Source organism: Bos taurus, chromosome 15 (assembly GCF_002263795.3).
Source record: "Bos taurus isolate L1 Dominette 01449 registration number 42190680 breed Hereford chromosome 15, ARS-UCD2.0, whole genome shotgun sequence".
NCBI classification, from domain to species: Eukaryota; Metazoa; Chordata; class Mammalia; order Artiodactyla; family Bovidae; genus Bos; species Bos taurus.
Genome location: NC_037342.1, coordinates 69,958,368 through 69,983,763, shown reverse-complemented (window position 1 = coordinate 69,983,763; position 25,396 = coordinate 69,958,368). Strand labels below are relative to the sequence as shown.

At 36.4% G+C, this 25,396-nt stretch overlaps 1 long non-coding RNA gene across 1 annotated transcript; it reads right to left on the bottom strand.

Annotated features, from left to right (window-relative positions):
- Window positions 1–18,590: 18,590 nt before the first annotated feature.
- LOC112441586 (uncharacterized) lies at window positions 18,591–23,838 on the bottom strand. Its single transcript, XR_003029397.2, has 3 exons — window positions 22,941–23,838; window positions 18,860–18,976; window positions 18,591–18,764 (listed from the first exon to the last, which is right to left on the bottom strand). It is a non-coding gene; the product is annotated as an uncharacterized lncRNA (long non-coding RNA).
- Window positions 23,839–25,396: the final 1,558 nt, after the last annotated feature.

Genomic DNA, 25,396 nt, shown 5'->3' with positions numbered 1-25,396 from the left:
CCTCCTCTGTGTTAAATGCTTTGTGTTTATATTCCTATAGGAGAGAAAATCAATAATCAATACTGATTGTAATATTGAAGAATCAATATTGGGTCAAAGTCTAAAACAATTTAAAGGTGGAAAAGAGCAGTTTGGTGGATATTTAAGGACACTTTCCTGAAAGAGGTACAGTTCATGTTGAAACCTGAGGGGTTGCTAAACTGGGCAATAGAGAAAGATGGAAGGACCCTCTAGTGATTTTCAGGAAAATCTAAGAGAAAAATAAAAAGGAGTAAGTGTGGACATTTCCAATCAGCTAGGAAAAGATGAAGCGTTTAATGACATGGTGTTAGGACAAATGGTTAATCACATGGAAAAATTAAATTCATTTCCTTACTCCACCCTAATAAGAACATTAATTCCAGCTGAATGAAACATGAATATGTAAACCAAAACAACTTTTTAAAATTATTAGATAAAAACATCAGAATCATTGTATCACTTTGATTAAATAAGACATTTTAAAAAATCACAAAAATTAAAGTTATTAAAGAGCTCATAAACTTAACATCAGGCTTTTATGTATAACAAAAGCCATTATAAACAAAGTTAAATCAGACAATATCACATGAGAAACTGATTACAACATAAATAACTGATAACAAAATTATATCCAGACTATATAAAGAACACTTGCCATTAAGTACAAAACAAATGAAAACTATTATTTAAAAAATGGGTAAAAACTATAGGCAGGAATATTCAAGAAAAAGATATATAATTGCCTTGTAAATATACAAAATAATGCCTGACATTTTAACCAAAATTAGAAAAATAATAATAATCTTTTTTTTTTTCATCACAATTAGTAAAAGGGCTTCCTGGTGTCATACTGTCATACCGTCATACAGTAAAGAGTCTGCCTGCAATGCAGGAGACCCGGGTTCCATCCATGGATCGGGAAGATCCCCTGGAGAAGGAAATGGCAACACACTCCAGTATTCTTGCTTGGAAGATGCCATGGACAGAGGAGCCTGGTGGGCTACAGTCCCTGGGGTCGCAAAAAGTTGGACCCTACTTAGCGACTAAATAATAACAACAATATGTGTCCTTCATTTTTACTTAAATACCTATCTATCTATGTCATTTCAAATCCAAGGGGAAGCAGGGAGGTAGAGGAAAAAATGAAAGTGGATAATGGGAAATTGAACTCTAGCTTCCTTCATAATGTTTCACTTTTTCATGCTGGTCTCAGAATCTCAATAACCAATGTTGTGGTTGAATCAGCCCTTGTGGCTGTTTTTATTATGGTTTTTTTATGTTATTATGATTGCAGGACACTCTGTTACAATAAACATCAAGAAACCAAAAAAAAACAAAATGTTATATTGCTTAAGAGGTCTGGAAATTACACAGCACACCTGAGGCCATACAGCAAGGTCACAGGTAGAGGAAGCAAGAGAACCAGGACCTGGGGTTCTTGCTTTTATTGGGTGGCCAGGGTTTGGGGGGCTCACTCTTTATTGGTGAATTTAAAACAGTAGAGCAGGAATTTAAGCAGAATAAGAGGGGAAAAGAAAGAAAACAAGTAGCCCAAATGATCACTTATTGAAATCAACCAATCAAACTAGATCTCTAAAACAAAGCAGCCTCATTAGGGGAAGGTGGCCTGGTTCCTCATTTGTCTTTGTTGCTCCTGTGTGCCGCAAGGCTCATCTGTGCATGGAAGTTTTCAGGCAAGAATATTGGAGTGAGTTGCTATTTCCTCTTCCAGGGGATCTTCCCCACCCAGGGATCAAACCTACCTCTCTTCCATCTCCTGCACTAGGAGGATCAATCCTGTGCCTCTTGTGTCTCCAGCATTAGCAGGCAGGTTCTTTACCAGCTGAGCCACCAGAGAAGCTGCTACCTGTTTATCCCAGATAGCAGTCTTTGAAGGGGATACCTCTTTGAAAAGGATACCTCTGCAGTCAAAGCTGAAGTCAGGCACTTGCTTTACAAAAAGAGAAAATGGAAACAAACAAACAAACAAACAAACAGTCAGAGTGTATACTACAGTCACTCAAAGAATATGTCTCCTGGTCTATCTAAAAAATAAATTTAAACACCAGTGTCTATGAAATTCTTCAAAGAGATATAAATAAAAATAAATAAAATTTATTACAAACACACGTAAATCAATAAATATTTCCAGCATTGACGTTTTAATTGAAGTACCATAATGAGCTACAATTGTATGGAAATGTATTTTGTATTTTGTATTTTGTTTGATTCAAAACAGCATCTTCCATAAGCAAAATTCACACTGCCTGACAGGAACTTTTGAGAGTTTGAAAGGAGATTATCTACAGGGTCTCAAAATGCAGTTATTTCCAAATGCTTAATGTGTACCAACAAATCAGATTAGAAGTTTAAAGATCTTTTGTAAGCAAAATATGCTAGTGTCTCCTTTGCAGATGTGTTTCTTTTAGAATCAAGATGAAGAAATACTACTATGTGAGGATGAGGGTGTTTTTTTTTTTCCCTTAGACCCAGAAGATGTCAATTTCTGCAATAGTCAAGTCAGGAGTTAAATTTACTTTTTAAAATGAGGTTTTCAAATTATAAAGCAGATTATAACCATGCCTCAGAGCCATCTTCTTTTTATTGCACTATCCTTACATAGAAGCCATCGTGATTCTGATGGCAGAGATTAGCTTGAGTAGGTGGTACTGAGTTAATTCATATCCTGGTTGCCCTGGGAGACCTAAATTTAAGCTGCCTATTCTTTCCCAGGGCAAGAAATAAAAAAATGAGTCAAGTGCCATTTTCTTGGTGCTGTGCATTTCAAAACCTAGGCTTTGTCTCACTTCTTCTGTTAGAGCTACCATTTATTTGCATTTTCTTTACAAGAGAGGTTTTACGTTGCCAACTTTGGTTGAACATCAAGGAAACCAAAATGAGTTTTTTGAACACATAGCTTTCAAGTTTAGGCAGTAAATAAATGAATGGATCCATGAATAAGTTGAATGATGATTTTGCTCATTCATTCACTCGTAAGTTTTTCAAAGGCAGCTCACTTAAAAATCATCAAGTGGGATAAAATCACAGTTAGAGATTACTTACCAAGATAGTAAATACCTTGAAAATAGGTATCTCAGTGATCTGTATCTCAGTGATATTCCATTTAAGAAAGGCTTGCTGAGTGACTCCTCTGTGTCAAATGTTGTGCCAGGCCCTCACTTACAAAGATGAAGTCATCAGTGTCATCATTTCCAAAGAGGACTCACAGTCTGGAGTATTCATATGCATAAATTGGTATTTTCAGAATAAAATCCAGAGCAAAGTGGGTAATATCTTTATATCTTCCTATAATGGTGTTCTGCCTCTATTTTTTAAAAAATTCTTAACAAATATTTATTGAGTGAATTGTGTTTACAGATAATGTTCATTACAAACACCAAAGGATCTGTTATCTGTATTCATTCTTTCCCAATTTCTTTGTATTTGACTAAATTAACAAATACAAAAACATGTCCATGGTTTTATTATGCCATTCACAATTATAATAGGGTCTTAGGGTTAACACTAGAACTACCTGTATCAGAACTGATTAAAATCAACATACTTTGTGCTGAAAGTATTTTCTGTGGCTACCCAAGGGGAAACCTCTCCTACTCTTCTGTAGCCTCTGATTGAGAAAAAGAAAAAGACAAGAAGCATAGTCAAAAGCTGCCTGACCTTTTTGTACAGAGCTGTTGTCGAGACTGTTACCATTTTGCACTTGTATGATCAGAAATTGCAGCAGTGCTGCATAAAATAGAGTCAAATGATGGTTCTGCATGTAAAACAGGGTTCTGAGAGTCTCTTCTGCACCCTCCTCTTAAAGCCTTCTCCCAGTGCTTGCTGTCTCCATGGTTACTGCATCTCTGGGATTCTGTTGAAGTGTGTTTTGAAAGCTGTCTCTACCTGAGAAGTTAGCCTTTGACAGAGTTGTCCATATCTCTCCATCTCTTAGATTATTTTTCTAAAAAAAAAAAAAAAAAAAAAGACGTATAGGATAGCATTTGCTTATTAATGATCAGACACCCATATTTTTTTAAATGTTTGTGAAGTAGCCCAAATGATTATGATACCCAAAATATCATTATGCTACTTAAAAGTGCTATGCACACAGTTTGAATACATTAATAAATAGATAAATTTTAGCTTTAGTGCTGTAATCTTGGTCAAGTCATGTCTGCCAGGGCTAAGTTTTCTTACCTAGAAAATAAGACTAAAGGAGATGAGGTCAAAACAGGTTTAGACTAGTTCCATCATAGACTAGCTCAAACTGGTCCTATCTTATCAACAACAGAATGTCTGAGTTACCTGGCAGGGGCAATGAACAAGAACTGCAAGGCCGTTGACTAGAACATCCACAGAAGAGGAAATTTTGACTTGAAGTAATGCCAGAATCAAATTGTCTGTCCCACAGCAAAACCAAAGACATGACTGGAACTCAAAACTTCTGCCTAAGTGAGGGGTACGTTATCCAGAAAGATCCAGTGTTAAAACCCTTTTTCATACTTTACCGTAAGTGGCCTGGATTTAAGTCCATCCAATCCAAGTCTGTCCTGCCAGGACTTCCACATACCAACTTGTGTTCCTCTAATTCAGACAAATTTGACCGAATCCTAAATCAATGAGACAGATTTGAGCCCTGACCCCTGTCTCCTTGGTGGTGAACATTGCTAACAAGCTCTTTCTTTTCCAAAAGCCTGTGCTTTACTATTGGCGTCTACATGCATCGGGCAGTGAGTCCTCTCTTTATGAATGTCTTTTAACATTTTCTCATTCTATGAGGCAGGCAAGACTGTTTTACTCAATGAATTGTTGATTTCGTTGTCCTATTTTCCATGGATGATCATCCAGTGCCCAATACTTTTTTGTCTATGATTGTATTCTGTTTTAATCAATGTTCTGTCTCTGATATTTTGTTCAGATCCTAAAAGAACCCTGAGACTGGCAATGGCATCATTGTGGATTTGCTTTTTTTGTGTAAGTTCATAGAAAAGTCAATAAAGTGTAGATGTGCTATGCAACTCTCTGGCCACATGTGACTGTAAGAAATTAAATTGAACTTAATTGAACTTAAGTTAAAATTTATGTCCTTAATTGCAGTAGCCACATGTGGTTGATAGCTGCCATATTGAATTACACAAATATAGATTATTTCCATCATTACCGAGCATTCTATTGGACATCGCTCTATTCTCATTTCTACCTTTATCAGTCCTAAGCAAAAAGAAACAAAACCTTGTGCATGAGAGTTTTGTCCTATTTGAATTACTAAAAAGTGACTTTGCATTTGGTGAACAAACTAATATTTGCAGAGCGATGTCCTAATACTCTGTAGAGTACCTAACATAATATTTTTTAAAGTTTTTACTAAATGAATAACTTAATTAATTGAAAGCCACATTTGGTAATTTTAATCGAATCTGAGAAAACCAACCTAAAGAAAAGTAACTTTTTCTTATAGCAGCCGTGGAGGAATACTTTCCCAGTGGAATAAAAATAATGTCTAATATGGCTTTAATGATGTAGAACAGTGGTCATAAACTCAAATGCCCACATAGACAGGAAAGTATAAATTTAAGGGGCTGCTTATAAGAACCTTTAAGAAATAGCAAGTGTGTGCCAAAGGAAAAAATTCTTCTAATTTACTAAAAATGAAACCAGACAACTAGATATCTATGTGAAATCTAAATTTAAATGTTGGCACATAATTATATATTTCTGCATCATTTATCTATATATCTAATAAACTTGGGGTACACAGTAATATTGGGGTAAACAGTAGTTCAGGTAATTTTTTAAGTTTTCTAAGTCATGAAATTATTGTTTTCAGAGGTAAAGTAAATTCCAAATTTTCATAACTAAGACGTGACAAATTGACAAGTAAACTCCATTACTTTGAGGTTGATTTCTGTTTGCTTTTTCTTAATAATCCTTTTGGTAAAACCAGAAAAAAAAAAAAAAAGATTCTTACAAAAGGATTCAAGGTCTACTACAAATTGGGACTAATAAGAGGATGTGCCAGTTACTTACATCTGCCTAGCTACTAAAAAGCCTCTTGATGAAAGTGAAAGAGGAGAGTGAAAAAGTTGGCTTAAAGCTCAACATTCAGAAATCTGAAAACTAAGATCATGGCATCTGGTCCCATCACTTCATGGCAAATAGATGGGGAAACAGTGGAAACAGTGTCAGACTTTATTTTTTTGGGCTCCGAAATCACTGCAGATGGTGACTGCAGCCATGAAATTAAAAGACGCTTACTCCTTGGAAGGAAAGTTATGACCAACCTAGATAGCATATTCAAAAGCAGAGACATTACTTTGCCAACAAAGGTCCATCTAGTCAAGGCTATGGTTTTTCCAGTGGTCATGTCTGAATGTGAGAGTTGTACTGTGAAGAAAGCTGAGCACCGAAGAATTGATGCTTTTGAACTTTGGTGTTGGAGAAGACTCTTGCGAGTCCCTTGGATTGCAAGGAGATCCGACCAGTCCATCCTAAAGGAGACCAGTCCTGGGTGTTCATTGGAAGGACTGATGCTGAGGCTGAAACTCCAATACTTTGGCCACCTCATGCGAAGAGTTGACTCATTGGAAAAGACCCTGATGCTGGGGGGGATTGGGGGCAGGAGGAGAAGAGGATGACAGAGGATGAGATAGCTGGATGGCATCACCAACCCGGTGGACAAGAGTTTGGGTGAACTCCGGGAGTTGGTGATGGACAGGGAGGCCTGGCGTGCTGCGATTCATGGGGTCTCAAAGAGTTGGACACGACTGAGCGACTGAACTGAAACTGAACTGAACCCCAAAATTACTACAGTAAATTTTTATAAAATACAACCTGCCAAAGACTTTTTTTATCTTAACGTAAAGAAACTTTCATTTTTATTAATTCATATACATTCCTTATTTATATTCATCAATACTTATTGACTTCTGCTATGATACAGATGTTATGTTAGCTTCATAGAAGAATAAGACACAACCTAGATACTCATAAAATAAAATAATAGCAAGAATTCTTCAAATCCCTAATGTATAGGTAAATGTTGCATGCAAAAAAGGAAAACAATCCATCAGGTGATGTGATTATATCAGCTTCCTTAACTCATTATTTCTTAAGAACTGGGGGATTTGTGTTCGATTAAGTAGTTTTCTCTCAGGATCTCTTATGCAGTGTCTGTCAAAAAACATCTATTGTTGGTGTTCTCTGGAAGGCTTTCTTATTCTAATATCTGGCAGCTAATGGTGATTGTTCTTTGGGACCTAAGCAGGTGTTCAACATTTATGTATAATCTTTTCAAGTAGCCTAAACTTCCTCACAGTATGGTGGCTAGATATCAAAGATGAGAATGCCATGAGAAAGGTAGATACTGTAACTCCTTTTATGAAATAATTTCGGAAGTCACATTAATTATGTTTACCATAATCTCTTTGTCAAGGCAGTCATAAAGACCTGCCCTTGTCCAGGGGGAAGTTACCAAGACCCTGCGTCTTGTGAAAGGCATGGCATGGTTATAGAAGAACTTGTGAGACTGGATTGCAGTTGCTTTATTGATAAACACAATCTGCCATAGAAGTTTGATTTTTTAAATGTTTCTATCAAGAAGCATTTATTTCGTTCATTCATTTAATCTCTCACTATTTTTCAACAATATTTATTGAATTTCTATTGTATTCAGGACATTGTGTTAGATTCTAGAAAAAGACACAATCTCCAACCCAGAAGCTGATCTAAAAAAGTAATACTGAGGTGTATTCAAAGTCTTATTGGAAAGACAAGAATAACATTCAAAGGGAACACAGAGGGGGTATGAACCTGCCAACTGTCCTCAATTTAGAAAACAGAGCTTCCACCTTTTGTTATTCTTGTGTTTCTCCTACATATAAAACTCAAATACTACCATCCCTACTGGTTTGGTGCACATATAGTTCTGCTAACTAACTGAATGTTCACTTACTCTTCATGAAGTGTTTGAACATCTACTTTTTTTTTTTAACTCTTTGCATTGACATTTTGGGCTTCTCATATGGCAATAGTGGTTAAGAACCCACCTGCCAATGTAGGAAACATAAGAGATGCTGGTTTGATCCCTGAGTTGGGAAGATCCCCTGGAGGAGAGCATGGCAACCCACTCCAGTGTTCTTGTCGGGAGAATCCCATGGCCAGAAGAGCTACAGTCCAGAGGGTCACAAAGAATCAGACATGACTGTATATTTTAGGGTCTAGTTAAGAATGAAAGTTATTTGCATATTACTTTACATTTCCTGCAAAGTAAATGTGCCCACGATAAAGGGAGCTAGCTGGACTTAAGGGATAGTTTCTTTAAACCATGGAAAACTGTGATGAAATTGCTTAACATGATTATTGAATTGAAAGGCTTTGGGCTTAGTCAGCACTGGGTTTAAATCTCTGCTTTGCTGTTTTCCCACTCAGTGTCCTTTTAGAGTTGATTGTATTCTCTGTCTCAGTTTCCTCATTTGTAAAGTCATGACCACAGAAGTGTTGCCCTCTCACAAGGCTGGTGTGAGAATTACATAAGTTAAGTTCTTTGAATGGAGCCTTATATATTAAAAGTACTCGATCAGCATTGATTATTTTTTATTACTTGCAACCCTTGATGGCTTACTCCATTCTGTGATGATGTATATATGGTTTCTTACTTATGAGAAGGAATTGTTCATAATGAGCCTCCAAGTTTGGAAATAGCTGGTAATTATCCTACATGGCAGTCTCAGACAAAAGGTTATCATGTCTCCTTTTCACAGTGCCCAGGATGTTTTCCTCTCACCTTGTGACAACGCCTTATGTTAGCTGAGTCCTATCAAGCAAAGTGTTCCCTGGAGATATACATGGCAATAAATCCTTTAATATAGCAAAAAGTAGACACTACTGGTTTTTCCAGTATGTGCTATAATATTAATAACTTTTCTGAAACTTTTCTGCTTTTTCCAGGGCTGCTGTCCCTGTCACTTGTAAAACCTGCCCTTCCTTTTATTTCATTCCTTAATGTAGCTTTCTCTCTCTGGTGGCTGAAACACAGTGGGTTCCAGTAAAGATGGACTGAATTAAATTGAATTATAAGTTTTTGTTTCATAAGTTTATATGTATTAAGTTACAGTCTTCCATTTGAAAATATTTCGGGTAATTTTGTTAATGATCAAGGAGGGACTTTTTAACTCCCCTGGTGTCTTTGAATACCACAATAAATAATAAATAAGGAAAAGATTGAAAGAGAGAAATTGACAAAGCAAGGGAAATGCCATCGCCATAAGCCAGTAACCTTGAAGTGCATCTGCCAAATACTGTGATGCCTGTAACAAGGGGCATGCTGAGAGCTTACACACGGCACCTCGGATGGCCTGCAGCATACGGATCTCCTGCAAAGTAAGTGTCACCATCCTGAAAGGCATAGTCAATGATGCTTTGATTTAAAGCAGGTGATCTAATAGTGTGGAGAAGCCACTATGAAAGTAGGAAATTGTCCCCACAGAGACACTGTTCAATACCACAGAATGTCAGGAAAGGAGTAAGATGAGAGAGAAGACATATAAACAGGATATTTCTGTTATAGATGGCCGAGTGTCTTAGCTGAGGGTGACTATAGGAGCTGAAGTGAAGTGCAGAGGAAGAGGAGGCTGTACCACATCAAAATCCATAGATTTGGAAACATGAAAGGCTTTGCAATAATGGAACTGAACTCTTGAACAGGAAAAACTAAGGGAAATAAGCTCTTTTCCCTGGGGTGTAGAAAGTAATATGTTGGATGAGAGGGTGTTTGAGACAATGAATCCAAGTAGTAAAGACTTTGCACTCAGGCTTGCCACTCCCTGTATTATTCCTTAGGAGGCAGCTGGTCCTTTATAAGAATATTAACAAATATAAAGGAACCAATGTGAATCCCATGAGTGAAATATAAATCTGTACAACTAAAATCTGGAGCATCAGTTAAGTGAGAAAAAGCATGACAAGAAATGAGTGAGAAGCACACATCCCCTAATGTTATCCATAGTCTCAAAAATTATAGACAGCAAGAGCTGTATTCCAAAAGAGCTAAACGTTTATAAGAGTTTGGGAAGAGACTAGAAGCCAGTGAAAGGAGATGGCAAGTGAAAAAGCAAACTCAGAAACAGTTGAATATGTATAGGTATGTGTATGATACATGCAGCCTAAAGACAATATATTACACGAAATGGAAAAGAACAGTAACATACAAGTGATAAGATCAGGAGGATGCTACATGCGGACAAAGGAGGTTTTCCATCCACATAAGCATTGTGGCTAGGAAATAGAAAATAATACCGGCTGAGAAAGAGAGAAGCTGTTAAATATAAAATAAGACTTTTCTAACATAAACACTTAGATGTTAACTTAAAAGCAGCAATGGTATTCTAGGAGAAATTTGTGAGAACAATCATATCAAGATATATACTAGTAAAATTAATAAAATTTGAAGGAAAATATTATTTCACTGTGCATGCAGGAAAAAAAATTGTAAATTGTTTTGGATGGATAGCATGGATCTGGATGTTCCTCATGTTTCTCTGAGGCCAGAAGATAAAAGACAGAATTTCTAAAGAGAGTGTGATTCAATGGGCTTGTGTACAGCCAATTTGGCCTTAAACTTTAAGTGCAATAGAAAATACTTTAAAGTTTGTAAGATCTTGGGGACTAACACACCCATGTGTTTTTCTTCAGAAAAATTACCTGGTAATGGAATGCAGCCATTGAGGAAAATATATTAAACATGATGAGATTAGAAAATGGAAATTGTGGTTAAAAGCCAGAGAAAGACATAAGTAATTTATGTTACAAGTTAAACAAATTCTCAAAAAATGTTGATCTAATGAGCTGTAATAATGATATAGTCAATACAAAATGACAGAATAAAATATAATAAATCAATAGGAACAATATGGGGGTCATCTTTCAATAGTACATAGTCAATATACACTGTAAAGTTATACTGTAAGGTATCCAACCTCATGAAGAAGTCAAGATATTTTTCCTTATCTTTTGGAGAGCTTTCTAAAAAAACTATGTGCCTTGTGAAGAAAGATATTTTTTTCTGGATTCAGTAAGGCATATATCTTCTGTTCCAGAAAAACTAATGTGATTTCTTTGCATTTGGTTAAATTTAAGTAAAACTAAATTCTGAGTGCTAATTTTTTAAAAATATAGATACCTCACTATACTGTTTGTGTACATATACACAGGCATAGGGGAGAAAGCGATGTCAACCCACTCCAGTAGTCTTGCCTGGAAAATCCCGTGGATGGAGGAGCCTGGTAGGCTGCAGTCCATGGGGTTGCTAGGAGTCGGACACGACTGAACAACTTCACTTTCACGCATTGGAGAAGGAAATGGCAACCCACTCCAGTATTCTTGCCTGGAGAATCCCAGGGACTGGGGAGCCTAGTGGGCTGCCGTCTATGGGGTCACACAGAGTCGGACACAACTGAAGCAACTTAGCAGCAGCAGTAGCAGCAGCACATAGGCATAGACAAATGTTTGGGACGTTTTTCAGCAAATGTCAATAATGGTTAATGATGGGATTTTGTAAATTTTCATTTTTGTGTTTATATGCATAATTTGATTTTTTAATGGGTATACATAATTTTTAACAGTAACAAAATTCATTTCCCCCTAAAATTATAAAAATAGCATTTATCTCAAATCAAGTTAATTTTTAAGGATTTTTTTTTTTTTTTCAAAACAGGGGAGATAGTCGTTAGGGGTCCAAACTTAATTTCACTTGTAAATATTAATTGACTACAGCACTTCAGAAACCCTCATCCTATATATATAATATATATATAAATGTTGTCTATGTATGTGTCTATTTAAGCTGTTGGAAGATTGTTTTGGATTCTGATGAACAAATGACATCAGTATCAATATTTCCTTCACCAGCACTTGATGAAACCAATAAATTTCTTAAGTCATATCAATGTGAGAAAAGGAACAGACTGTTTTCTAGAAAATGCTCTTTGAGACCCCAGGTAGAGGGAATGAAGTAGTCAAAGTAAGTACCGTGAAATCAAGAAGCAAGAACCTGAGGCTGGTGCATTTGACATTCTCATAATGAAGACAGTCTCAGGGGAGAACAAGATGGGAATGAGAGAAAGACCATTTGTGATGCAGTCATTCTTGCTGTCAAAGTTTTCACGGTTTTTCAGCAGGCCTCGAAAGGCCAATCCAATAGAATATGAATCAGATCTTGTCAAGGCCCCATGGAATAAGTAAGAGGCACCAGGCTTCCCTATTCAGATCCCAATAGTTTTTCCTAACTCAGTAACCTTTCATAGTAAACAGAGAAACTAGAATCATTTTTCTTTCTCCTTGGTTATTATTCTGAGGGTTGCAGATTTTGAAGTTATTTTTGTTTCCATCAACTGTTCTGCAGACTTAAAAGCTATGGGATTGCTCTTTGTTTAGACTGGGGAGGGCCTGGTCACTTGGCAGAAAGAAAGTAAATGTACAAGAAAAAACAGAGAGATCTGTATTCCAGTTTGATGTGTCAACATATGACAGAGGAAATGCCATTTTTGGTAATGGGCAAAATTAATGATTTTTTTCAGTCAAGTGAGGATAATTAAGTGTGTTGTACTTTCCCACCCTAAGTTTGCTACTTTGATTTAACTTATGATCAAATATTTTTGAAGTACATAAGGAAGGTTTCCTACAGCACTGTAGAAATACTCTCATGATGGTTTTGTAGCCATCATGGTCCTAGCAAGACAATGTGTAATTTGCGGCACTTTTTAATTCCCTTCATGGATAATTTTAGCCATGCTGTCCAAAGAAGCCATGTTTTATGTGCTGATTTTTGCCTCTTTTTCTTTAGTGCACACACACACACACACACACACACAACAATTCATTCTATACCTTTGCAGGTTTTAGAAGTGATGTTTTATACTTGGAAGGCTTAGGAGACTCTTAAGTTCGTACCAACCCTTCTACTCCTTTGTAGATTATGCCAAGACTCAGTTTTTGTTACACTCTTGGGCCCTGAAGGTATTTAAACAGGTGAATCTTGAGTCCATTCTCTTAGTAGGTTTGTTACATGCAGTCCAAACCATTCTGGTGATTTGACACAAATAAGCAAACTATGAAATCATATATTGTTACACAATGTCAGAGACTATCTTTATGTAGGACTTACAATTCATTGTACCTTAGCACCCAGCATGAAAGTGAAAGTCGCTAAGTCATGTCCGACTCCTTGTGACCGCATGGACTATAGCCTGCCAGGGTCCTCTCTGTCCATGGAATTCTCCTGGCAATAATACTGGAGTGCATAGCCGTTCCCTTCTCCACAGGATCTTCCCAAGCCAGGGAATGAACCCAGGTCTCCTGCATTACAGGCAGATTCTTTACTGTCTGAGCCACCAGGGAAGCTCAAGAACCCAGTCTAGGGACATATTTAGAAATTTATGAATAAATAGTTTTTTTTTTTTTTTAATTTTTAAGGAAAAGTGAAAAGAAAAAGATAAGAAAACTAGAGAACAGATGAGGAAGCAAATTGTCATATGATGTTCTATGACAGTTTTGCATTATGTCCACTTGGATGAGCTGGAAATAAGTTTTCTAGAACCATCTGTTCTGAATGGTTTCAGGTAGAGTTGTCTAAATGAGAAATTGTTGGGATATTTGTCTAAAGTAGAAGAGCAGCAGAGCCATCAGGCATATCAGATGACTATACTGAATGGGAGATTGATGAAGAAGTTTGGGTAATTCCAGCTTATTCTCACTCCTCTTTACTCTATGTCCAGAGTATGGACAACTAGTATTCTGCTGGACATTTGCAACCCTAAGACCACTATCAGGCAAAGAGGGAAAATGGTCCACAGACATCCCTACCAGCTCTCTCCTGAGGCCCACTATGGCAATTGGTTACAACCTGTTGCTGAGACATTCTTGCCCGCTTGCAGCGGTGTTCAAGGAAGGATATTTAAAGACTTTTCTCTGCTCCCCCCAGCTTCTAACCCCCTATTATTGAAGTTTCTTCAATAATTATGGATCTTCTTAGTCCTCCAATAAATCTCTCATTCCATAATAATTATAGTAGTTCTCTTTCTTTGATTGAACCCTGACTGATAGATGTTTATTTTTGTAATGCAAAGTCTGGAATGAATGAACAACTCTAAGAGCAAGAGTATAATTTTCTGTCCTGTATAATCCTAATTCTCTCTCTCTCTCTCTCACAGGTTTTGAAAATACCTGGGTTAGACTTTTTAATTAAGATTTAATAAAACCTTATTTCTTTTCACAGTCTTGATAAAGAGGTAATCTAATTTGCACAGAAAAAAATACTTAGTCTTATCTATTTTTCATTCATAATATTAGTCAAAATAGCAATGAGGTGACAACCAATGAATGATTTGCTTCTGTGAGAGCATCCTGAGTTCTGGGTTGGGCACGAAATTTACTTCTGTGTTCTTCTCTGACAAAAACAGAAAGTGACACATGGAAAAATGCATATCCAACAATATCATGGATTAGAATGTTACCAAAACCTATTCATTTATCATAGTAACCCATGCAATGGTTTGAATCTGAACTTTGCTGATATATTGGAGGTATCTAGCATTCTCATTTCAATGTCTGGGTTTGTTTTAGAATAAATATCTTCATGAATATTTTATTAACACTGTCAGGAAATATTTTATTGCACTTAAACATGTCATGGGCTCTAGTTTTATTATAAGATTAGGTGCAATGTCATTTTTACCCTTGATAAGATTTTCATGGTCTTTGAAATCTCTGTCATCATGTATCTGTCATTATCATTCTAAACAGAGGAAGATCCAGCTTTTTCCTTTTTCTCTCTTTAAAATTTCTTTTTATCTCTGTTCTCTAGTTCTTGCTTCTCTCCATGACTCTATTTGATTACCTTTTAAGGTTTTGTTGTTGTTTCTTGGTGTTTTTTCTTTGAAAGTCACAAATCATCTTTATATCCTTTTCATCATTGTTTTTTGTCCTCATAAATCTGTGCATACATCATAATGATTTTATGAATTACCATGCTGAAGATGCTTTCAGCATTCTTCATATGACCACATTATGGCTCTACATAAAAGAGGAACATATTTTATTCATTTTTATTGTCCCAACTAATAATATCCCATCTTTTCTGTGTATTTTTGACCAATGAAATTCCATTAATATAAATAAAGAAATTAATAATAGAAATTATTTGTATCAATATATATTATTTATCAACATATTTGATTTAGGGAGTTTATTATTCAGAAATTCATAGAGATCTATGTGCTTTGACAAAGTAAATTATACATTTATGTATTCTAGATATTTTTAATAAAGCATACCTCATCTAGTAAATAAATCTGGTATTATTCTTATTTAATACTATCCTTTATGAGGATATAGTTTTATCAGTATCAGTTCAGTTCAGTCACTCAGTCATGTCTGACTCTTTGTGACCCATGAACTGCAGCACACCAGGCTTCCCTGTCCATCACCAGCTCCTGGAGCTTACTCAAACTCATGTCCTCCAAGTTGATGATGCCATAAAACCATCTTATCCTCTGTTGTCCCCTTCTCCTCCTGCCTTCAATCTTTCCCAGCATCAGGGTCTTTTCCAATGAGTCAGTTCTTCGCCTCAGGTGGCTGAAGTATTGGAGCTTCAGTTTCAGCATCAGTCCTTCCAATGAATATTCAGGATTGATTTCCTGTAGGATTGTCTATCAGATTCAGAACTGTATATCTATCAGATATAGTACATAGTTTGAAAACATATTTATCCTAAAGAAATGAATTTCAAAAAGCTTTTATAAGTATAAATTTATTTATTTTAATTGGAGGTTAATTACTTTACAGTATTGTATTGCTTTTGCCATACATCAACATGAATCCACCATAGGTATACACATGTTCCCCATCCTGAATCCCCCTCCCTCCTCCCTCCCTGTTCGATCCCTCTGGGTTGTCCCAGTTTAAAAAAAAAAGAAAGAAATATGAAATTACAAATATACATATATAAAAAAAAGCTTTTACAAGGACTTATTCAATGTATTGCCCACTTTTCTAGGATGTCCATGAAAGTGATTCTAATGTGTATCCTTCTGGTTCTGCTCTCTGTGGATGGGACAAATAAACATCCCTATTTGTGAAAGATTTATTTTCTTCACCAATGTAGTTGAGTCAATCAATAAAATACAATGTTTCCCTAGGCATTCTGCTATGTGCAGCACATATGAACAAGTACACATGAAGAAAACACCTAAATCACCCTGTGGCAGGCATGTCATTTTAGAGAAGTAAAATGATAATGATAAAAATAATAATAGTAACCAAATACATATAATCTGAAAATTAAGCAGCTAAGTCATTTTTTCTTATACTATGTAACTTGGACTGCTACAATCTGGAGTCTAACTATAAGTTTCCTGAACATAATATGGTTGAAACACCTAAGAATTTTCTGCAGTGACATCAGCAAGGTGATGATATAGGAGTTTCCAGTACTTCCTCTCTCAGAAACAGTCCTTAAAAATCTAGTTAACATTTTCCACTAAGAATCTGTGAATTTTAAAATTTCATATAGCACTGTGAGGGTTTTGAGTACTTGGTACCCTCAGTTTTTTTCTAATAGGAATATATATTGGAGAAATACACTTTTTGAGACAGTTTAGTAAAATACATTGGAGTTCTTAAAAGGATTCACTATACATTGTCTCAGGAAACCATCTGTTTGGAATTCATTCTAAAGAAACAATTAGAAAGACAGAAAGATTTCTCCATAGGAATGTTAACTACAGAATTTTTTAATATATTGAAAAATTTGGAACAAAGTAATGTATGCCTATCAGATCAAATCAGTCGCTCAGTCATGTCCGACTCTGTAACCCCATGAATTGCAGCACGCCAGGCCTCCCTGTCCATCACCAACTCCCGGAGTTCACTCAGACTCAGGTCCATCGAGTCAATGATGCCATCCAGCCATCTCATCCTCTGTCGTCCCCTTCTCCTCCTGCCCCCAATCCCTCCCAGCATCAGAGTCTTTTCCAATGAGTCAACTCTTCCCATGAGGTGGCCAAAGTACTGGAGTTTCAGCTTGAGCATCATTCCTTCCAAAGAAATCCCAGGGCTGATCTCCTTCAGAATGGACTGGTTGGATCTCCTTGCAGTCCAAGGGACTCTCAAGAGTCTTCTCCAACACCACAGTTCAAAAGCATCAATTCTTCAGCACTCAGCCTTCTTCACAGTCCAACTCTCACATCCATACATGACCACAGGAGAAACCATAGCCTTGACTAGCCGGACCTTTGTTGGCAAAGTAATGTCTCTGCTTTTGAATATGCTATCTAGGTTGGTCATAACTTTCCTTCCAAGGAGTAAGCATCTTTTAATTTCATGGCTGCAATCACCATCTGCAGTGATTTTGGAGCCCAGAAAAATAAAGCATGCCTATAGAAGATTTGGGAGAAGGCAGTGGCACCCCACTCCAGTACTGCTGCCTGGAAAATCCCATGGATGGAGGAGCCTGGTAGGCTGCAGTCCATGGGGTCACTAAGAGTCGGACACGACTGAGCGACTTTACTTTCACTTTCCACTTTCATGCATTGGAGAAGGAAATGGCAACCCACTCCAGTGTTCTTGCCTGGAGAATCCCAGGGACGGAGAAGCCTGGTAGGCTGCAGTCCGAGGCATCACACAGAGTCGGACACGACTGAAGCGACTTGGCAGCAGCATAGAAGATTTAAAAAGTTATCATAAAACCATGCCATTTAATACTGTGTAGCTATTAAATATTATGTTGTATGAGACTGTTCAATGACATAGGAAAATATTCTTTATGTACTAGGTAAAAATAAAAGAATCAAAATATATGATTATAATGTGATATTATTTCTGTTTAAAAATTTGCTTATTAATAAATAAGACATATGCAAATAGTTATCACTGAAAGGTGATTTATATTTAATAAAGAAAAAAATTCAATTTTAGTTTTCTGTATTTCCTAAATATTGTGTCATGAACATGTTTTTTGTATCCTTCCCAAACTTACAAAAAGTATGTTATATAACAATGATTAAGACACTATCAGTGGACTAGCTAAAAGGATAATTTAGTTTTCCTATGTTATTCTGTAGAGCTTTAATACCTGTGACCTAATTAGGTTGTAGAAGGGAATGTGATCTTTCATTAAATGGACTGTCATGTAATGGCTCTTGGAACTAACAACTAAGAGACGGCTTCCTTCACTGTGGAGGCTTAGACAATGGAGACACCTTGTCAGAGATTACAAGGCTGACAGTGTCTTAGTCCAAAGTCATCACAAAGGCTCTAACTCTCTGGCTACTGACAGTATAAAATTGTGTATCTTTAAAAACAAAATATGAACTTAAGAACAACAGGTCCCAAGACAAGAAACTTTCAACAAGGCAACTAACTACAAAGCACTTATATCAGAACTTGAAGTGAAAATTGGGCACAAAAAGAAATCAGAAAGTATCTGGAAAGACTTTGAAAAATGTCACTTTTGTTCAATAACCTTTGATTCATTTTGCTATTTGATACCCACAAAACTCAGACACCATGATGAATTCAGTTAGTTATAGTGTACATTTAATATGTAATTTAATGGAATTTCCAATGTAGTGGGACATCTATTATTCTGAGAGAGAAGAGTCCAAATTCACTGAGGTTGATATATGCATCAGGATACTCTTGAAAGAATAATTCAGAATTCTCTTTTCAAGTATGACTTCAAAGAACCACTGATCAATAAAGGAAACAGAGTATAATTAAAACCAATTAAATTCAAACAAAGCAAAATTGTTTAAGCATATTCGTCATCCAGCTTGAATCTTACTATTATATTTATTTCTCCCTCATTCCAATGAGCGTGTTTGTTGGTGTAGTATACATCTTATGCTGGGATGTTGGAGTAGGGTATTATACCATTGAAGAACTCTGTTGCATCTGACACCTGAAAGTGACAGCTACAATTACAATCATGAATGCATTTATATTTATTAATTTTTACCTAATACTTTAGATTGCAGACAATATAGCATATTTTATATTTTTACCTGAATATGGCACATATATGTGTTGGCTTACTGTAATTCTGTTTTAAAACAAATGTTATGAGGAGATTTCTGTTAACGCAAAGGAATAACAACAACAAAAAAATCGGCTGGTAAGAATAATGAGTGGCAAGGAGTAGGTTGTGCACATTATGTCAAAAAATGAATGCTTTTGTTAAGACATTTTTAATTTCTTGGTCAAAAAGTCAAAAATGCACTTCTTATTTCTGGAAAAGCCCACATACTACAGCATTGGAGTACAGCAGGGGAATAGGTGAGTGTTTATTCTGAGGGCCATGCTAATAAGATATTGTTTTTTCAGCATATCTGGATTTTAAAATGACCATATATCAAATGTTTGTGTACCTTAATATTCATGTATTGAGACCTGTTCCTCAGTGTGATGGTATTCAGAAGTGAAACTCTTGGGACAGGATTGGGTCAAGAGAGCAGCCCTCAACAAAGAGGTTAACGCTTTTTATAAAAGAGACCTTAAAGAATTCTTTCACTGTTTCCTTCATGTGGGGGCATAGTGAGATGGCCATCAGTGGGCCAGGAATCTGGTCTTCACCAGACACAAATTTGCCAGTGCCTTGATTTTGGACTTTCTGATCTCTAGAGCTGTGAGAAGTAATTGTTATTGTTTAAGCCCCCCCAGCCTATGGTATTTTTTGGTATAGCACTCTAAACTGAGTAAGACATGAATGAAAATGTTTCACTGCTTTTTCAGGTACAACATTTTTTTTTTCCCCCAGTCAAAGGGGAGTTTCTCTCTCTCTTTTTTTCTTTTCCATTTGAAGGGAACATTAACATTATGCTCCATACAAAAAAATACCAGGTACAATTCAACTTCAAGAACCATCTTTGTGGAACAAACTGTGTGGAAGATGAAATGACCACCAGAATGACAAAGAACAGTTAATAAAAACAAAGATATTAAAACAGCAAAAACTAGTGGTTCTGTTCCTGCTAGCAAACTCACAGATAGAAAAGCACTTCCTGGGATGACCCAGAGGGAGGGTATGGGGAGGGAGGAGGGAGGAGGGTTCAGGATGGGGAACACAGGTATACCTGTGGCGGATTCATTTCGATATTTGGCAAAACTAATACAATATTGTAAAGTTTAAAATAAAATAAAATTAAAAATAAATAAATTAAAAAAAAAAAAAAAGAAAAGCACTTCCATGAACAGTGATAAGGTTTTTTGTTTGCTTCCAGACATGTGTTCCTCAATAGTTCATGTCATTGGTATATTATAAAATATTTCCAGCCAAGAGATAGGAGGAAATTCTGCCATTTTCAACAACATGAATGGACCTTGAGGGCATTATGCTAAGTGAAAGAAGTCAGAGTAAGGCAAATATTGCATGGTATAACTTATATGTGGAATCTTAAAAACAAAAGAACAAAAGAAAATCTCATAATAACAGAGTAGAAAAGAGCTTTCAGGGACTGAGGGTGGGAGAAACAGGGACTGGTTAATTACCGGTTGATTAAATGGTATAAACTTTCAACTCTAAGATGAATAAGGTCTGAGAATCTAATGAAAAACATGGTAGCTACAGCTGATAATGTTGTATAAATGAATTTTTTTTCTTTTGTTTCTTTTTAATTTAATTTTGTTTTTTAACTTTACAATATTGTATTGGTTTTGCCATATATCAAAATGAATCCGCCACAGGTATACATGTGTTCCCCATCCTGAACCCTCCTCCCTCCTCCCTCCCCATACCCTCCCTCTGGGTCATCCCAGTGCACCAGCCCCAAGCATCCAGTATCGTGCATGGAACCTGAACTGGCGACTCATTTCATATATGATATTATACATGTTTCAATGCCATTCTCCCAAATCCTCCCACTCTCTGCCTTTCCCACAGAGTCCAAAAGACTGTTCTATACAACAGTGTCTCTTTTGCTGTCTTGTATACAGGGTTATTGTTACCATCTTTCTAAATTCCATATATATGTGTTAGTATACTGTATTGGTGTTTTTCTTTCTGGCTTACTTCACTCTGTATAATAGGCTCCAGTTTCACACACCTCATTAGAACTGATTCAAATGTATTCTTTTTAATGGCTGAGTAATACTCCATTGTGTATATGTACCACAGCTTTCTTATCCATTCATCTGCTGATGGACATCTAGGTTGCTTCCATGTCCTGGCTATATAAACAGTGCTGCGATGAACATTGGGGTACATGTGTCTCTTTCAATTCTGGTTTCCTCAGTGTGTATGCCCAGCAGTGGGATTGCTGGATCATAAGGCAGTTCTATTTCCAGTTTTTTAAGGAATCTCCACACTGTTCTCCATAGTGGCTGTACTAGTTTGCATTCCCACCAACAGTGTAAGAGGATTCCTTTTTCTTCACACCCTCTCCAGCATTTATTGCTTGTAGACTTTTGGATTGCAGCCATTCTGACTGGTGTGAAATGGTACCTCATAGTGGTTTTGATTTGCATTTCTCTGATAATGAGTGATGTTGAGCATCTTTTCATGTGTTTGTTAGCCATCTCTATGTCTTCTTTGGAGAAGTGTCTATTTAGTTCTTTGGCCCATTTATTGATTGGGTCATTTATTTTTCTGGAGTTGAGCTGTAGGAGTTGCTTGTATATTTTTGAGATGAGTTGTTTGTCGGTTGCTTCATTTGCTATTATTTTCTCCCATTCTGAAGGCTGTCTTTTCACCTTGCTTATAGTTTCCTTTGTTGTTCAGAAGCTTTTAAGTTTAATTAGGTCCCATTTGTTTATTTTTGCTTTTATTTCCAATATCCTGGGAGGTGGGTCATAGAGGATCCTGCTGTGATGTATGTCGGAGAGTGTTTTGCCTATGTTCTCCTCTAGGAGTTTTATAGTTTCTGGTCTTACGTTTAGATCTTTAATCCATTTTGAGTTTATTTGTGTGTATGGTGTTAGAAAGTGTTCTAGTTTCATTCTTTTACAAGTGGTTGACCAGATTTCCCAGCACCACTTGTTAAAGAGATTGTCTTTAATCCATTGTATATTCTTGCCTCCTTTGTCAAAGATAAGGTGTCCATAGGTGAGTGGGTTTATTTCTGGGCTTTCTATTTTGCTAAGAGAATAAAACGTTAAAAAAATTATCTTGAGGTTTGTTAATTAACATGTATGGAGCCTTTGCTCTGTGAATTTCTAGGACTCGGTGCTGGACAAGAACAAATATGAAAATGGAACATATTAACATATTAATAAATATTAACAATCCTACCTGCAGTAATAGCATGTAATGTAATAATATAAAATTCTCTCTTCTGTAGAGTCTATACTAGTTTGATATTTAATAGGCAGTTAGCCTCTCACTGAGAATGCCTATGTGACCATTTAAAAATACACTTGATCTACTCAAATACACTTTCCACACTACAAATAACCACAGAGTTCCTTTCTATTTTTACCATAACACAAAATTGACAGAAATGAAAAATATTAATCTGAGCCCTATGAAGTTGCCAATATTCTGATATCTTTTGAAATACAGAAAAGGTAAATTTCATATGGTTCAATCCCATAAATGCCTGTGTGTTAGTTGCTTGGTCGTATCCAACTGTTTGTGACCCCATGGACTGTAGCTTGCCTGTCTCCTCTGTCCATGGAATTCTCCAGGCAAGAATACTGGAGCTATTCCCTTCTCTGGGGATCTTCCTGACCCAGGATTGAACCTGAGTCTCCTGTATCACAGGCAGATTCTTTACTGTCTGAGCCACCAGGGAAGCCCCAATGCCTGTGGTGGACATTGTAAAATGCTGCCCAGTTGTCCCTTCCATGAAGGATTTGTTGCCCCTGTTGCCTGTTGCAACACATACTGTAAGCACTTGACTGTTAGCCTCTTACACAAGTTCACACAGTACCTGGATCCAGTGACTGAGTGATTCAGAGTATAAAGCCTTTCCCCTCGTGACCCAATTGGGGCAACTCAAAGGCCATTCTAACTGTAGAACTTCCTGTCAATTGAGTCAGTGCTGTCATTGATTTACATCACAGCTTTATTTTATCTCTTCCTTTTCCTCTCCTCTACAAGATCCTAAGGACACAACCTAATAAACATCTGACATTCTTATCTCCAAGAGAACTCAACCCACAACAATCCCATTTAATGGAATAACATAAAATTCCTTAATACATCAAAGCCCAGTATTGTATCCACAGTAATGATGTCATAGAACAGCTGGGAAATTGCCATCAGGAGTCAACCTCTGTTGGTCAGTGTTGTTCCCGCATGTCCATGACATATCAAACTATCAATTGGTCTATAGTAGGGATACATATATTGTGCCAGAACTGGCTGTGTTGTATGAGTGATAGTAAAAATTATGTCAGAAATATCCAATCTTGCCATCCTTTTTCTCTTTGTACCTCAGTATTTTTTATTCTGTAAAATGTAGATATCGTGGGGGCTACCTCAATCTCTGATTGTGATGATGTAAAGGTTACATGAGTTACTATATGTAAACTCTTCACCTCCTGGCATTTAGTAACCACTCAACAAATGTTAGGTATTAGCTACTATATTCTGGTAAAATTTTCAAGTGATTCTCTTATATTACCAGTCTCTCTTCACTGACTCTTTTCCTTTCAATCTACAAATATTCTCAGCCTCCCAAATAAACAATCAAATGAGCAGACAACTGATATTGTCCTTTGTCTTCTTTCCCCTTTATGTTATCCTATTTCTTCCTTTTCATCATTTAATAAAGTGTTGCTCTACTTTACTTTCTCAGGCTCTATTCAACCCTTGAATTTAAATGATCTAAGAGTGCAGATTCCAATTAGAGTAAGAGGATACATTAATTTCCACTATAAGTTAAACAAACAGATATGTGTGTGTGTTTGTGTATACATATATAAATATTAATTTTATCTTTCCCCCAAGTTTCAACAGTTTGATTAGCAATAAAAACAGCTACAAAATCCAACCTCACACTTAATCCTACATAAACCTTTGTCTGAATTCAGGAGTCTTCAGTCTTTGTGATACACATTTTCAGCCTCACTCAGAGTTACCCATCCATTCCCTCCTCTAGTTATAGGGTACTTCTGTGAAGTGCATGGAGGAAAAGGCTTGTATTTTCTCTCAATCATTGAAGAGTCAGCACTCTTGGTATAGTGCCTTCATATCCTGGGGCTCTCTGAAGCTTGATCCCATGTCCATCTCTGTGTTCCTTGTCCTGCTGGCTGGGCTGACTTGTCATCTAATTTCTCTTGGCTAGTTAGGTCTCCCTAGCTCACTCTTCCCATGTCATCTGGACCATTGAGGGTCTACAGGCTTCCAGACCCTGGCAAAGTTAGCTATGCAGTGGTCTCATAATTCATTCCTAAGTCACAGAAGCTAACCACATTTATCCTCAAACCCTTATAATTAACTTCTACCATGTCTTGCCTGAAAGTGCTTAACTAGCCACTGTAATTATCCATATCCTCCAAATAGATGCTCAGAGAGAAGAAAACAATAGTTAAATTTTGACAACTTCTATCTACTCTGTTTCTTTTCAGTCAATTGCCTTAGGTCTGAAAATAGAGTTGGGCTTTCTGATTCTTTTCCTCTATTTCATATATTATTTCTTCTTTACTCCACTTAAGAATAGGTGTTCTCTTCTCAAGACTAAGAAGACATCTATCAGTTAAATCCTTTAATATCAGATTTTTAATATGATAGTAAGATGATTTTAGCTGATGAGTGACAGAAAGTCTTTCAGAAATGACATAACTGGTAAAGTATTTCTCTCAAATTAATTCAACCAACTCTACATTTTTCTGTTTTATGTGTGTGTGACAGTGAAGGTAGGGGAGTGGTGGTGGTGGAGGATTGATAAATTGAACCTAGTTTAAATGGAGAGTTAAAACAAAATCAGCTTAATGTTACATTGCTGTAGTCATATTGATATATTTCTAGTTACTCAAATATCCACAAATGTATATTCTGTTCTCTTGGCCAAGAATGGTTCTCTTTCCATTCTTCAACTGAAAAAAAAATTTTTTTTTGCCCTTTAAGACAAAAATCATATCCCACCTTTTCTGTGAGGTTTCCTTGGATGAGCTCCTGGGATTTTCTTAGTATTTGCTATGTATATTAATGAATTATTACATTCATTTCCCCTGTTGGATGTAACTCTTGGAAAAATGTGTTTGTTTGTTTGTTTTAATAACATTTTTCTCAATACCTGGAGGGGTTCTTGGCACAGCCTAGGCATTCAATAAGTATATGCTAACAGGATTTGCAAATTTAAATTCTCTGTGATACCATAATTGGTTTAGGGTACATAGAACAACCATGCAAAATGCTAAATGAAACAACTAATTCATTTAA